General features: G+C 50.5%; 1 pseudogene; it reads left to right on the plus strand.

Annotated features, from left to right (window-relative positions):
• Positions 1-1,003: 1,003 nt before the first annotated feature.
• On the plus strand, positions 1,004-5,726 carry LOC104653870 (annotated as a pseudogene).
• Positions 5,727-14,393: the final 8,667 nt, after the last annotated feature.

Below are 14,393 nucleotides of genomic sequence, written 5' to 3' on the forward strand. Positions count from 1 at the left end.
GGCGTCCTTGGCTAGCATAACTTGGGCCAAAGAGCATCGGCTACACAGGTCGGGACGAGAGCGTAAGGCCCAAAAGCCTTGTATGTACGTAATTTCAGACCACTTGCCTAACCTCTGGCAGAAATTGCTGAGGTCGATCAGAACATTGCGATCTAGGGTGCCCTCTGGTGGCCACTGAGACTGAATGTCTAGTTTGTATCGGGGCCACGCCACAGTGGAAAGGAAAATTAACCGCTTTCTCCTAAGGTCTTGTTCAAGCTGTAAGGTTTTTAAATTGGCTAGGAGGCACCCCAAGGGGGTGCTCTTTGGAAATTTGGACTGGGGGTTTCCCATTTGTTTCCTCTTTACTGACACAATGGACCCAATGGACATGGGAATGGATCCCTGCCTGGCTTCAAAGCGTCCTTTGGAACCAGCAGAGACAGACGAGAGGCTCTTGAAGCCTAAGTGGAGATTACCTTCAGGCGGACGTCTCCGTCCTGAACGGGTCTCCCGAGCCACTTGGTGGCTCCAAATGGACCCCGGACCTGAGCAGGATTTCTGGCCGAGGGAGGTAAAGAGGAGACAAGGGCACTTACCCCAGAGAGGCCGTGGGAGTGAGGGAAGCGGGTCTCAGGTCCTGGTCCGTCTGCGGCGTGGAGCAGGAGGAGGTTCCTCAACCCTTAGAGGCCTGAGGAGGGGTCTCCTCCCGGGTCTTCGGCACCAACTGTTTTGTTTTTCTAAGACCACCAGAGTGGGTACAAAAGAACCAGCGACTAGGCAAGGGTAGGAGCAAAACTGCAAGTTTATTTTGGTCACCTAGCTTCAAGGGAAGAAGGTGGGTAGGGAGAGGTCTGTTGGCCCCCGACAAAAGGGGCCCCCAGAGTCACCCGTACAGCTCTCGGACGGAGTTCCAACAGTCCCGACCGCAGTGGGGAACCGACCACAGTGGGGAAGCTGGGAAGTCCGCGCGTGGCGATCCTCCGGAGCGGCTTTTCTAGGAGTGGGAGGGCGATAGGCGGGGCACGGGCGTGTCCGGGGGCGTTCCGCAGGTGCGACCAGGTAAATCTTGGTCTCTTCAGATTGACATCACCTGGCGCATGCCTAGTTGGTCTGCACCTTCCCGGGTCGCCGGCTGGACTTTCGCGCGCGCGGGGAAAGTTGGGGGGGATGAAGAACCCGGAAGTGCGCCATCTTGCCTCCGTTCATCCAAACAGTGACCCCGCGGGGTGGTCATGGAACTCTCCAGAACCAGGGCGCCGCATGAACACCAGGAGACCAGGGAAGGAAACAAAGCGCTTGTTTTCTCCTTGCACAGGCAGGGAGGGTGTTCCTGAGTGACCTTCCAGAAGAGTTCGAAATTACAAGCCTGCAGTCCCGAGGGAGATCTCTGCCGCTGGGGGTCTTGCCGTCTGCCCTGGGGTTCTGGGGCCTGTCCTCACACCATCCGGAGTCCCAGGCTGGGCCCAGGGGTCCAAGAATCAAGGCAGCACTGCACTGGTGCCCGCCCGGTCAGGGAGCAGGCCTCCATAGATCAGCGGTCAGGGGCCCCGGCGTCAGGCTCTGGGGAGTGAGGTATTGGAATCTGAGGCTCAGGTGTGGGCGTGAAAGGGCTCAGGACACAAGTATTAGAATCCCAGGGTATGAAGTTTCAGGTCTGGGGATTAGAGCCATGAGTATTTCCGAAACAGCACGGAGCGCTGCTAGCAGGGGGCTTGGGTGTTGGAAATCTGGGCCTCCTGCCTGGGGTCTGAGATGACAGAGTAGGGGGTTAAAGGCCCAGGTATCAAGTGTCTGGGTCCCAGGTGTCTGGTCCTGGGGATGCGGGAGTCGCAGGACTGGGGTGCCTGTTCTCAGGAGTCTTGGCCTGGTGCTCACAGCCGAGCTGCTTCCATCAGGGCTATGCACCCCAGTCGTGCCTGCAACAGATACACTGGTGGTACAGGCGTCAGGTAAATATGCCCATTCCGCAAGAGAAACAACTGCCATAAAAAAGGGGCTACAGATGTCATGGAGGTTTGAAACCCCGCAGGGCATTCATTAAATGTGAAAGCTCCAAAATCACCTTTTTTGACTCTATCTCCCACATCCTGGGCACACTGATGTAAAGGGTGGGCTACCAAGGCAGAGGGCAGTTCTACCCATTTGGCTATGTGGGGTTCGGCCCCTGTGGCTACTCTCATCGGCTGTGAAGTGCCTGCAGCTTTTCCAGGTGTGGGATACAAACTGCCAGTGGATTCTGGAATACAGAGGACAGTGACCTCCTTCCCACACCTCCACTAGGCAGTGCCCCAGTGGGGACTCGGTCTGGGGCCTCCAACCCCACATTTCCCCTCCACACTGACTTAACAGAGGTTCTTTGGGAGGGTTCTGCCCCCCCAACAGGCTTCTGCCTGAGCACCCAGGCTTTTCCATACTTCCTCTGAAATCTAGGTGGAGGTTGTTGAGGCTCCAACACTCTTGCATTCTGTGCACCTGTAGGTTTAACACCACATGGAAGCCGCCAACGCTTTTCATGGTGTTTGCTCTCCAAAACGATGGCACAGTAGTATCTGGAGCCTCTTGAGCCAAGGCTGGAGCTGAATCAGCCATGACACTACACAGGACTGTGGGGCCCTAGGCCAGACCCAGCAAGCCATTCAATTCACCTAGGCTCAGGACCTGTAATGCGAGGGGCTCCTCAGAGACCTCTGAAATGTCTTTGAGGTCTTTTTCCCATTGTCTTGGCTATCAACACTTGGCTCCTCTTCAGTTATGCAAATACCTCTAGCAAGTAACTTTTCTGCAGCCCACTTGGGATTCTTTTCAGGAAAGAGGATGTTATTTTCTACCACATAGTCAAGCTGAAAATTTTTGAAACTTTTATGCTTTGCTTTCCTTTTAAATATAAATTCCAAATTAAAGTCATTTCTTTGATCTCCCATCTGAGTATAGGCTGTTAGACACAGCCAGGCCACATCTCGAACTCTTTCTGCCTAGAAATTTCTTCTGCCAGATACTCTAAATGATGGTTCTGAAGTTCCAACTTCCACAGATTCCTAGAACATGAATAGAATTCAGCCAAACTCTTTCCTAAGGCATAACATGGGAGATATTCGCCCCAGTTCCCAATAAGTTACTCACTTTCCATCTGAGACGTTGACAGCCTATACTTCATTGTTCATAACACCATCAGCATTTTGATCACAACCATTGAGCCAGTCTCTATAAAGTTCGAAGCATTTTCTAATCTTCCTGTTGTGAACCCCCAAAATCTGACACAGGTCTCAGTTAACTTAGAAAGCTTATTTTGCCAAGTTGAGGAGGCACATCTGTGACAGCCTCAGGAGATCCTGATGACATGCGTCCAAGGTGGCCGGGGTACAGCTTGGTTTTATACATTGTAGGGAGACATGAGACATCAATCGCCATGTGTAAGATGTACATCAGTTCAGTCTTGAAAGGTGGGACGGCTCCAGGTGAAGGCAGGACAACTTGAAGCGGGGAAGGGGCTTCCGGTCTTAGATAGATAAGAGACACATGGTTGCACTATTTTGAGTTTCTGATGAGCCTCTCCAAAGGAGGCAATCAGATGTGCATTTATCTCAGTGAGCAGAGGGGAGACTTTCAATAGAATGGGAGGCAGGTGTGCTCTAAGCAGTTCCCAGCTTGGGTGGGGTCCCAAGATTTATTTTCCTTTCACACTGTCTTCTCCTGAGCCCCCCAAACCCTTCCAACCTCTGCCCATGACTGAGTTCCACAGCTGCTTTTGTACTATCAGGTATCTTTTAGCAATACTTTATTTCTCAGCACCAGTGATCTGTGTTTGGACATTCTTGCATTGCTACAAAGAAATACTCGAGGTTGGGAAATTTACAAATAAAAGAGGTTGAATTGGCTTATGGTTCTGCAGGCTGTACAAGAGTCATGGTGCCTGCATTTGCCTGGCTTCTGAGGATACCTCAAGGGGATTTTACTTGGTGGAACATGAAGTGGGAGCAGACATCTCTCATGGCAGACTGGAAGCAAGAAAGAGAGTAAGCGGGGAAGTTCCACACATCTGGACAATCAGATCTTGCAAGAACTCACTCACTGTCAAGAAGACAGCACCAAGCCTTGCGGAATCCTCTCCGGTGACTCAGCCACCTCCCACCAGCTGCCTCATCCAACATTGCGAATTACATTTCAACAGGAGATTTAGAGGACGCACATCCACACTATATCGGGAGGTGTGTGCCTTGCAACCAGCAGGGGATGCCACAGGACTGCCCTATGGTCCCTACACAGCTGCTTAGCAAGAACCATTCACTCCAAGGAACCTGTGCCCTGTGCTCAGTGATGGGGACTCAGGAGCTGTGTCCTCTCTGGCCTGGCAGAGTCCCCTAAGCAGAGACCTGTGTACAGTTTCGGCAGGTGCTTCCTCCCAGGGCCCTCCCAAGGGGGAACCAAACCTTCCTCCTCATCAGTCTGCAGTGTGAGCTGAGCTCCAGCCCCAGGGCTCAGGGAGGGGCTGGGCAGTCCTTGGAAGGAAACACATTTGCATGAGCAGCCCCTCCTCTGGCAGAGGGTGGAGAAGAAAAGGAGACCTGGGGCAGCCCAGCCCCACTGTTAAGGCTCAGGGACTCTGTCCACCATGGCCTGGACTCTTCTCCTTCTCATGCTCCTCTCTCACTGCACAGGTAGGGAAAGTCCTTATAAACCGAGACTCAGTGACCAGCCTACACCATCCCCTGTGGCTCAGACCTACGAGAAACTTTACCCTGGGAACTGCCTTATTACCCATGATGTCTGTGTTTTCAGATTCCCTCTCCCAGCCTGTTCTGACTCAGCCATCTTCCCATTCCGCATCTTCTGGAGCGCCAGCCAGACTCACCTGCACGCTGAGCTGTGGCTTCAGTGTTGGTGACTTCTGGATAAATTGGTACCAACAAAAGCCAGGGAGCCCTCCCCGGTATCTCCTGTACTACCACTCAGACTCAGACAAGGGCCAAGGCTCTGGAGTTCCGAGCCGCTTCTCTGGATCCAAGGATGCATCAGCCAATGCAGGGATTCTGCATATCTCTGGGCTCCAGTCTGAGGATGAGGCTATTACTGTTGTACATGGTATGGCAACTCTAAGACTTACACAGTGCTCCAGACCCATGAGGAAGTCAGACAAAAACCTCCCCTCTACTCTCCTGGCCTGGTGAAGTCACCCCTGCTGGTGACTCTGACCAAATCTAACTCAGGGTGACATCTGTTGTCACACCAACAGCACTGGAGCTCCCATTGACAAGTAGGTCTAACGAAGTCCTACCTTGCTCACATTTCACAGGCAGACATCCCTTGCTCAGGGGTAAAATCTCTCAGTGTTGACATAGAAGAAGGCAAGAGGGGTGGGTTGGGGTTCATCTCAGCTCAGAGTCTAGAAGTGACTCAGAGATGCTGCTGGTCTGAGAGTTTTAATACGAGCCTTGGGATACAATACAGGGATGCAGAAGGGAATTGTATTCTCCATATCAGTAATGAACCATCAGTAATTGAAAAGTTAATACATTGAAAATAGCATAAAACATGAAATACTTTAGGATAAGTATGACAAAAATTGTTGTTTTACACACTAGAAGTCATAAAACATTGCTTAGACGTAGGTCTTAAAGAAGACTTGAGTAAATGCACAGATAATCCCCCCCCCTTTTTTTTTGAAATGGAGTCTCGCTGTCACCCAGGCTGGAGTGCAGCGGCATGATCTCGGTTCACTGCAACCTCTGCCTCCTGGGTTCCAGTGATTCTCCTGTCTCAGCATCCTGAGTAGCTGGGATTACAGGCATGTGCCACCATGCCTGGCTAATTTTGTATTTTTAGTAGAGATGGGATTTCTCCATGTTGGTCAGGCTGGTCTCAAACACCTGACCTCAGATGATCTGCCCACCTCGGCCTCCCAAAGTGCTGGGATTACAGGTGTGAGCCAACGTGCCCAGCCCAGATAACCTTTTTTTTTTTTTTTTTTTTTGAGAAAGAGTCTTGCTCTGTCACCCAGGCTGCAGTGCAGTGGTGCAATCTGGGCTCGCTGCAACCTCCATCTGCCCGGTTGAAGCGATTCTCCTGCCTCAGCCTCCCTAGTAGCTGGGACTACAGGCATGTGCCACTGCGCCTGGCTAATTTTTTTTTTTTTCTTTAGCAACGGGGTTTCAGTGTTCGGTCTTGATCTCCTGACCTCGTGATCCGCCCGCCTCGGCCTCCCAAAGTGCTGGGATCACAGGCATGAGCCACCGCGCCCGGCTGTCTCTTCTAACAAAACTATCACCTCCCTCCTTGCCTTGGCATGTTCCAAAGTGAGGGCATATCTCTCCGACACATGAGAATATTGGTGATCTCATGTTGGCAGGTTCTAAAAAAGCTGAACACACTCAGCCTACAATTTAGAAGCCTAGCTGAACTGAATGTATTTGTAGCTATTTAACTAAATGAGTTACATGTACCACACAAGACCCTGTACCCAAATGCTTATAGCTACTCTAATCATGATTGTCAAAGCTTGAAAACAACCAATGTGTCCTTCAATAAGCAAATGGATCCACAAGCCTTGGTAACTCATAAAATGAAGTATTATTCTACAGTAAGAAGGAGGTACTGGGGCACAAAATAATATGCAGAAAGGTTACATGTATATTGCTAAATGACAGAAGCCGATCTGAAAAGATGGAAATTTTATGGTGGTGGTGGTGGGGAGGGCAGGATCCTTGGGAACCAGTACCTGCCTGGAGTCCACATGACTCCCACATTTACCAGAGGGTGCTGTGGACTAAGCACCTGCTTAGGGCTCCTCAGCTGAGAGCCCCCTTTGTCTTGCATCATGAAGGTGTTTCTGTGCCCTCTCTGGGTGAAAGTCTTTCTTCTTCTGTAGTTTTTCTTTTTCTCAGCTGTAGTTCAGACTCAGGTCAAAGGAGAGGTTTGCACAGCCTCCAGAAATGGGGAAGATTTGCTTGGAGTCCTCCCACCCTGAGGATCGGTGTGATGGATCAGAGGTGATGGTGAGCTCAGTCCTGGCTACGGGCTCGGGCAGCAGAGCCTGGGGCATCTCCACTGTGGCCTGGGCTCCATGCATCCTCACTTTCCTCACTCATTGCACAGGCGGCTGCCTGCAGAGAATTCAAGGGAGGCTCCTGGATGTCCCCTGCGATGATGACCTCTCCCTCCTCTCAGCAGACCTGATCTGTCCTCACTGTTCTCTGTATTGTTCCCTTCTTGCAGGGTCCTGGTAGGAGGATGTGTTCAGTCAGTCCCACTCTGTGTCAGGGTCTCTGGGACAAAAGAACACTATCTTTGGCACCTGGAGCGGTGGTAGCATTGAGAGCAAATATGTGCATTGGTGCATTGGTGCCATCAGCGCCTGGGCAGTGCCCCCACCACCATAATCTACAATGATAACAAAAGACCCTTCCGTGTTATGCATTGGTTCTCTGGCTCCAGCAGCTCCATCCAATTCTGCCTCCCTGACCATCTCTGGGCCGCAGTCTAAGGATGAGGTCAACTACTCCTGTCATTCTTGTGATAGCAGCAGTAATCACACAGTTCTCCAGACCCATGGGGAAGTGATACAGAAACTCCCCAGAGTGACCCCACCCCAGCTCAGCTCTCAGCCTGTCCCCATCAGCTGTCTCCAATTTCCTGCCTGAATGCTGGAGGTGGGCTTGTCCACTCATGACTTCCCCTATTTTCTCTGCAAAAATACCAGATCTCTCCCTCTGTATCTTTATGAGTTATCTTCTCATACATTTACTACCAAGCCTCTCCTCTTCCCCAGGTACAAGTCAAACAACATGGCCTCCCTCGCCACTTCTGGGCTGAAAAGCCTGGGGACTGTGCTGATTTTTACTGTTTATCACAGGACGGGAACCTTGAGGACTGCATTGTGTGGGGGCTCATGGGGAAATGAGATACAAGCCTGTGAGCTCCTCCAACCTATTCACTGCACTGTGGAATTGTCCAGTGGACCTCTCAGAAGACATGGTGTGGGCTCCTTGTGGACACTATTGGACGTTCGAAGGGGCTCTTAACTAAAGGACCTTTTTAAAGTTGGGAGTACTAACAATGCTCCACAAATTCAGTGAAGACTGTTTAGAATTACTCATTCAACTAATATTGACATGCAGCCCAATTCTAAAGTTTTAGGATCTGTTTAATGATAAACATTACACAGATTGTTAATAGTAAATATCATAAAGAACAGAGAGTCTAGATGTGTTTACTTAACCTCTGATTTCATTTCATAGAGAAAAAGAAGGATGCCTGGAGTAGCTAAAAGATGGTTCGCTTATTCATCTTTTTTGCTAATAATCTTTCAATTCCACGTAGTGATCAATTAAGGGGACTGTGCACCATTACAGTGTGCATTGACCCCTTGCTGTCATTTCTAGCACAGGAACAGCAATGCCACAACACAACTTCCTTCTGTGGTTTTCCAGAGGCCAACTTTCTCAATGCTGCCGCTAGAGCTCCGTCCCCTCCTGTTTCTGCCACTCACCATAATCAGGTGTGTGAGGAGAATTAAAGTCTGTCATGGGGACACCTATGGAGTTTTCTCACCAGACAGGGTTTGTGAAGGGAAAGCTTTAGGTCACAGATGCCTGACCTTAGAGGCCTAATAAGAGATCTAATATGATATCTTTAGTATTAATAGAGGTGAGCTATAAGGAGGAATGATGATAGAATATGCCAGGTGTTGGTAATAGCATTTGCCAAGAATAGGGACAAAACAGCTGCTCATTTAACTAATTAATATGACTTGTGTTTGGCTTGGGTATGGCAGATCTCAGTGGGGACAGGATCAGGGGAAGTGATTCTAGATGTGTCCAGATGAGAGAAAGGTGTCACGGACACAGATCACAAAGAGAACAGATCCTGAGAAGTGTGCACATGATCACAGAGGCCACATGGAGTCACTGAATTATCCTTAGCTGGTATTGATGAGCTCTTCAGGTACAGAATGGAGGATGGATTGCAAGGTAAACTGAGGCAACACCAGAGGCAGGCAGACTAATGTTTCAGAGGAAATAATTCAGGATGAGATGGTGGTGTCTTTTTATAGATTCGTAAGTGAAAAAAAGTAAAAGGAGCAATTTTAGATACAAAATGAAGAAGTAATTGGTAAAACAAATGAGTGAGATTGAGAGGCTATTGGGGGTCCTAAAAAAATAAACATCTAAGATGAGCACCACATGTCTGGTTGGGGCTTTGGAAGGATTCTTATCCACTATCTAAAAGATGGGCCCTGGGGTCATAGATTTATGACAAAATATATGCCACTTATGTTTTTGATTTCCTCAGCATTCCGCATTGGTTCTGTGCTGATTTTTACTATTTAGCACAGGACAGGAACCTTGAGGACTGCATTGTGTGGGAGCCCATAGGGAAACAAGATACAAACCTGTGAGCTTCCTCCAATCTATCCAGTGTACTGAGGAACGGTCCAATGGACCTGTGGGAAGACATGGTGTGGGCTCCTTGTGGACACTATCGGATGTTGGGGAGGAAAGGTAATTTTGGAGAGCTCCTTCAGGGTAGAAGATGAAAAAAGGAATGTATGGTTTTTTAAAATTGTATGTACTTTTGTGTTATATGGAGTCTTAAAATAACCATGCACTTATAAACTGTAGATAGTAAATTATATACGTATATTTCACCTCAATGAAAATAAATTAAAACATAAAAAATAAAATAAGCATGTACTTGTGCTGTGAAGCTGGGTTTGAAAGGGCAGCCAGGTGCCAGGCCTGGATGGGCCAGGCCAGGTGGAGAACCACTCAAGGTTCTCTAGGGCACTAGAGAAAGCGACTCATCACTGCCATGGCACATTCATGAAGCTGTCGACATCTCATTACTGCCCTGTGGCTGCAGATGTTGCAGCAGAGCCACTGAAATGAGATCCTGGGAGACAGACTCCACAGCCCCTTTCCTGTGGCCTGGTTTCATTCTTTCTCACTGTGTCATCTACATAAGCAGGTGGCTGCTGCTGAGGATGAGGAATGGAGACATAGCCAGGGAAACTCCTGATCAAACTTTCCCTGTTGGTTTGGACAGCCAACTCAGTCTCCCACACTGTCTGGGACCTTTGTTCAGAAGGTCACTCTGTCCTGCACTGAAGGAATTAGTGTGGATTATTATTATGTTGATGCTTAAATCAGTGTCCATCAATGAGAAAACACAAAATCATGCTGAGAGATGAATTTGACCATCATGGGGCTGAGACCCATCCTAGCCTTCATATTCTGTCAGTGTGGCCTCTCTGAGGCTCCCTGGGCTGCTGTTTGACTGTTATTCTCCCTCACGGTGCAGCAGCATGGTTCTGCCTTGTGGATGCAGATCACACCTCTTTCCTTCCTGCCCAGCCCACTGCTTCCCATCATTGCCATCTCATAGACACTTTTGCCATTGCCATTGAGGACCTTGGGGGCTTCTCAGATACATGGACTTCTCCACTAAGTCTCCAAGTTAAGCCAATGCTAATAGAAGTTTTCAGTCTGGTTATCTCTGCACAGAACATGCAGATAGTACTGGCTTAGCAGGGACACTCTCTCCAGGGTACGTGGTGGCGAGAGGAGATTCTGGTTTGTGCTACAAAGACAATGGTGACTTACAGAGGTATGGGGAGCTGGGAGCCTGCAGTCCTTTCCTTTCCCTTCAATTCAGACATCTGCTCCTCTCCAATTCCCCAGTTCTACTTGTCTAAGTACCCCCAACATTTACACATAACCAGCCCCTTGGTCCCATCTCAGGCTGATGAAGCCAGGCTTTGTCCAGGGAAGCCAGGGCGGTCCCTCCTATTCCTCAGAGTGGAACACCCACAGGATGAACTGGGATCTTTCCCTATTGATGAGTGCTTCTCCTTCAACACCTCCCTATGGCTCGATCATCATCCCATAATGAACTGGCATCTCTCCCTATTGCTCGATTATCATGAAGAAGGTGGATGGAGGAGGGTTGAGGCCAGTCCCCTCTGGGTCTGACAGAGTCCCCTGAGGAGCACCTGGCCTCGGGGTAGAAAGGTGGCAGAAGAGAGGAAAGCCAGGATTCTAGACCAGTTCAAGTAAGAGCTCTTGGCTGGCTGTCACCCTTCCTTCCTTCCTTCCTTCCTTCCTTCCTTCCTTCCTTCCTTCCTTCCTTCCTTCCTTCCTTCCTTCCTTCTTCCTTCCTTCCTTCCTCTTTTCTTCTTTTTCTTTTCTCTCTCTCTCTTTCTTTTTCTTTCTTCTCTACTTTTTCTTCTTAGTGTGGAGCCAGTGAGAAGCAGATGACAAGAGAGGATTACACACAGAAATTATTTTAGGAGAGGCAAAGGATACTGGTGAAAGACACATGGGGAAGGAACTGGCATAGGAAGGATGCTTCATAGCTCTGACCCCTGTGCAAGCAGATGGGGAGGAAGGGGGCGTGTGAAGAGCCCCAGACCACAGGAAGGTCAGAAACAGCCTCAGCAGACTGAGCAGATCTTTACATGGGGGGGGTGCTCATTAGAGGATCCCTGCTTCCTGCGGGAAGACCTGGCTGTGGCCACCCCTTGGCTCCTCATTGCTTGGATGCAGCCCAGGGACAGAAGGGCATCAGTCACCTCTGCTCCTCCTGCAGGTTCTTCTGGAGGGATGTCTGACTGGGACACTCCCATGGCCACCATCACCAGCATTGCTGCTGTATCCTCAATTGGGACAGGGGCTGTGCCCTTCTCCCCACTGCCTGCTCTTCCACTTGACCCCCATGTGAGGTCAGAGCCGAGGTGTCTCGGAGCTTTTGCCACCCATAGGCCCTGCAGTCACTGAGATGCCCCTTCAGCCTGAGCTGCATGCTGGAGAGGGAAAGATCTTTGAATAACCCTTACTCTAAAATAGAGTCAGTTCTTCTAGTGGACATTAGAAAGTTTTCAATCCTGGGTTGTGCTCTGGGGTCATCTCCCTTCCCATTCTGTGTCCAGCTCCTCCTGCTCCAGTGGCCTGGGCCTTGTCCCCAAACCTCTGTTACATCCCCAGTGTCTGAAATGTCAGGCTTTCCTTAAATAAGTGTTTAAAGAATGAATGAATGACTTATTCCAAGTCCTCTGTCTGGTGGGTGACATCTGCATTACACTTTTAGAAGACAAAAGCAAGCCTGTGGCCCTGATTATCTCTAAATTATGCTAATCTGTTTCCACATTGTTGTGTCATGACCACAATGTGACAAAGGTACAACCAGACCCACTGCAGCCCCTCAGATATGCTCTCCACCTGCCTCACCCCTGTCAGCGGTAGCCTCACAGCCTCTCTCAAAGTCGCCCTCCACCTACCACACACTCTGGACCATCTCCTCCTCTGCCACAGCCTGCAGTTCAGTTGTCCCTGTCCCTGTCCCCCACCTCTGAGACACATACCACTCCACTCCCTCCCTAATTCCTCTGCTGTCATCTTCCTGCAGGTGGCCAGGAACGTCCCTTGCAAGGTCTCCTGTCCCAAGTTCTAGAACTTGTCCTGGAACTTCCCCAGAGCCGAGTCTCTCATAGAACTGACAATAGGCACAACATCTCCCTAGCAGATGGAAAAGAATCACCTGAGGGTCCCGCACATCCTCCCTGCGGGAGGCCTGGGACACACACCCACCTCTATACCTGCAGCTGCCGCTCCAGTGCCCACAGTCTCAGTGCCTTGCCCTGGAAGGGGCTGAGCATCTCCGCGGCTTGTTTTCCCTTGTGTTTCACTCTCGGTGAACTCCTGGTCACACTAAGCATCCCCAGCAAGCGCCTCCTCCTCTGAGCTGTCCCTGTGGAGAGAGCCCCTCTGCCCTCAGCTCAGGCATTGTGTGCCCAGTTCGCAGCAGATCAAGCTTTCTCCTGGGCCACGATTCCACGTGGGCCTCCCTACTGGGCCACCATCCCTAGAGAGAGGCCCCATTTCAGGGGCGGCTGCGTGGGGACCACAGCTCCATTATTCCCCTTAGGGGTTCCTCTCACATGTTTGAATCCTGGAGTCAGGGAGACAAGGGAAGGGGAGATTCCGGACCATTAGAAAGGAGAAGTTCACCCAGAGGCCGGCAGGGGGTGCGGTGAGACTTTCTCTAGGGGCTTCTGTGGGACAGGTGCTCACAGCTGGGGAACGTTGAACTGATAGACGCCCCCGGACTAACTCACTGCTTCCTCTGAGAACTCTGCAGCTTTGTCCCCTCTGGGGCTGACAGAGTCCCCTGGACAATGGCCTGTGTGGTTCCAGCAGTTGCTTCCTCCTAGGCCGCACCCATGGGGCAAACTCTTGCCTCATGCCAGCCTCCCTGTCCAAAGGCCTGAACCCTGTGAGTGCACCTGGGGCAGAGGCAATGGGGGGACTCATTTGCATGGGCAGCCCCTCCTCTGTGACCGCGGGGGGGCTGGGATAGGAGAGGCCTGGGGCAGCCCAGCCCAGGTCTGTGGCCTCAGAGGCAGCTGTGTCCAGCATGGCCCTGACTCTTCTCCTCCTCCTGCACCTCTCTCACTGCATGAGTGGAGACTGGGCTCTGAGCCCAGGGTGGCCTCAGCCTGATCCGCCCCCCATAACTCAGATCCCCCAGCAGCTGCAACCTGGCTCTGCTCCCCACTGTGCTGTGTCTGTGTCTGCAGGCTCCCTCTCCCAGACGGTGCTGACTCAGCCTCTCTCCCTCTCTGCATCTCTGGGAGCAAGGGCCACACGCCCCTGCACCCTGAGCAGTGGCCTCAAAGTTGAATACTATTTGATAATGGTGGTACCAACAGAAACCAGGGAGCACTCTCAGGCGTCTCCTGGGTTTCAAATAAGACTCAGATAAGCACCAGGGCTCTGGGGTTCCCAGCTGCTTCTCAGGATCCGACGATGCCTCAGCCAATGCAGGAATTCTGCACACCTCTGGGCTGCAGTCTGAGGATGAGGGTGACTATTACTGTACTACACGGCAAGACAGCTCTAAGACTCACAGAGCGTTCTAGACCCAAGGAGAAATCACACAAAAGCCTCCCTTCCTCTATCTGGACTTTGCTCAGTTACCCTGCTGGTGGCTCTGGCAAGTGGAGCTCAGGGGTGACTTCTATTGTGAGCCCCTGATTTTCATCAGAAGAATAGATCTGACCATGCTTATCTTTTTTCTTAAGTTTAACCTTTAGGTCGATGCGTTGTTCTTACGTCCTTACTTCATTCACCTTGCCCAGGTGGAAATTTCTTGCCCAGAGATTAAAACAAACACACAAGAAACCAACCAAACAAAAACAAAAGCAAAACCACTGCCACCACCACCACGAAAACATTGCATGAGATTCGTTGGTGGAATTCAAAGAGGTCGATCCCATCCATGCCCCACTCAGAGTCCAGGAGTAACTCACAAATGCTCTGCCCTGAGAGCTTCTGTGTGGTTTTAATGATGCTACACCAACATGCAGTGGGAACTGCATTCTATATACTTGTAATGAACCATCTGATATAACAGAAAAGCAA

Source organism: Rhinopithecus roxellana, chromosome 13, assembly GCF_007565055.1.
Source record: "Rhinopithecus roxellana isolate Shanxi Qingling chromosome 13, ASM756505v1, whole genome shotgun sequence".
Taxonomy (NCBI): Eukaryota; Metazoa; Chordata; class Mammalia; order Primates; family Cercopithecidae; genus Rhinopithecus; species Rhinopithecus roxellana.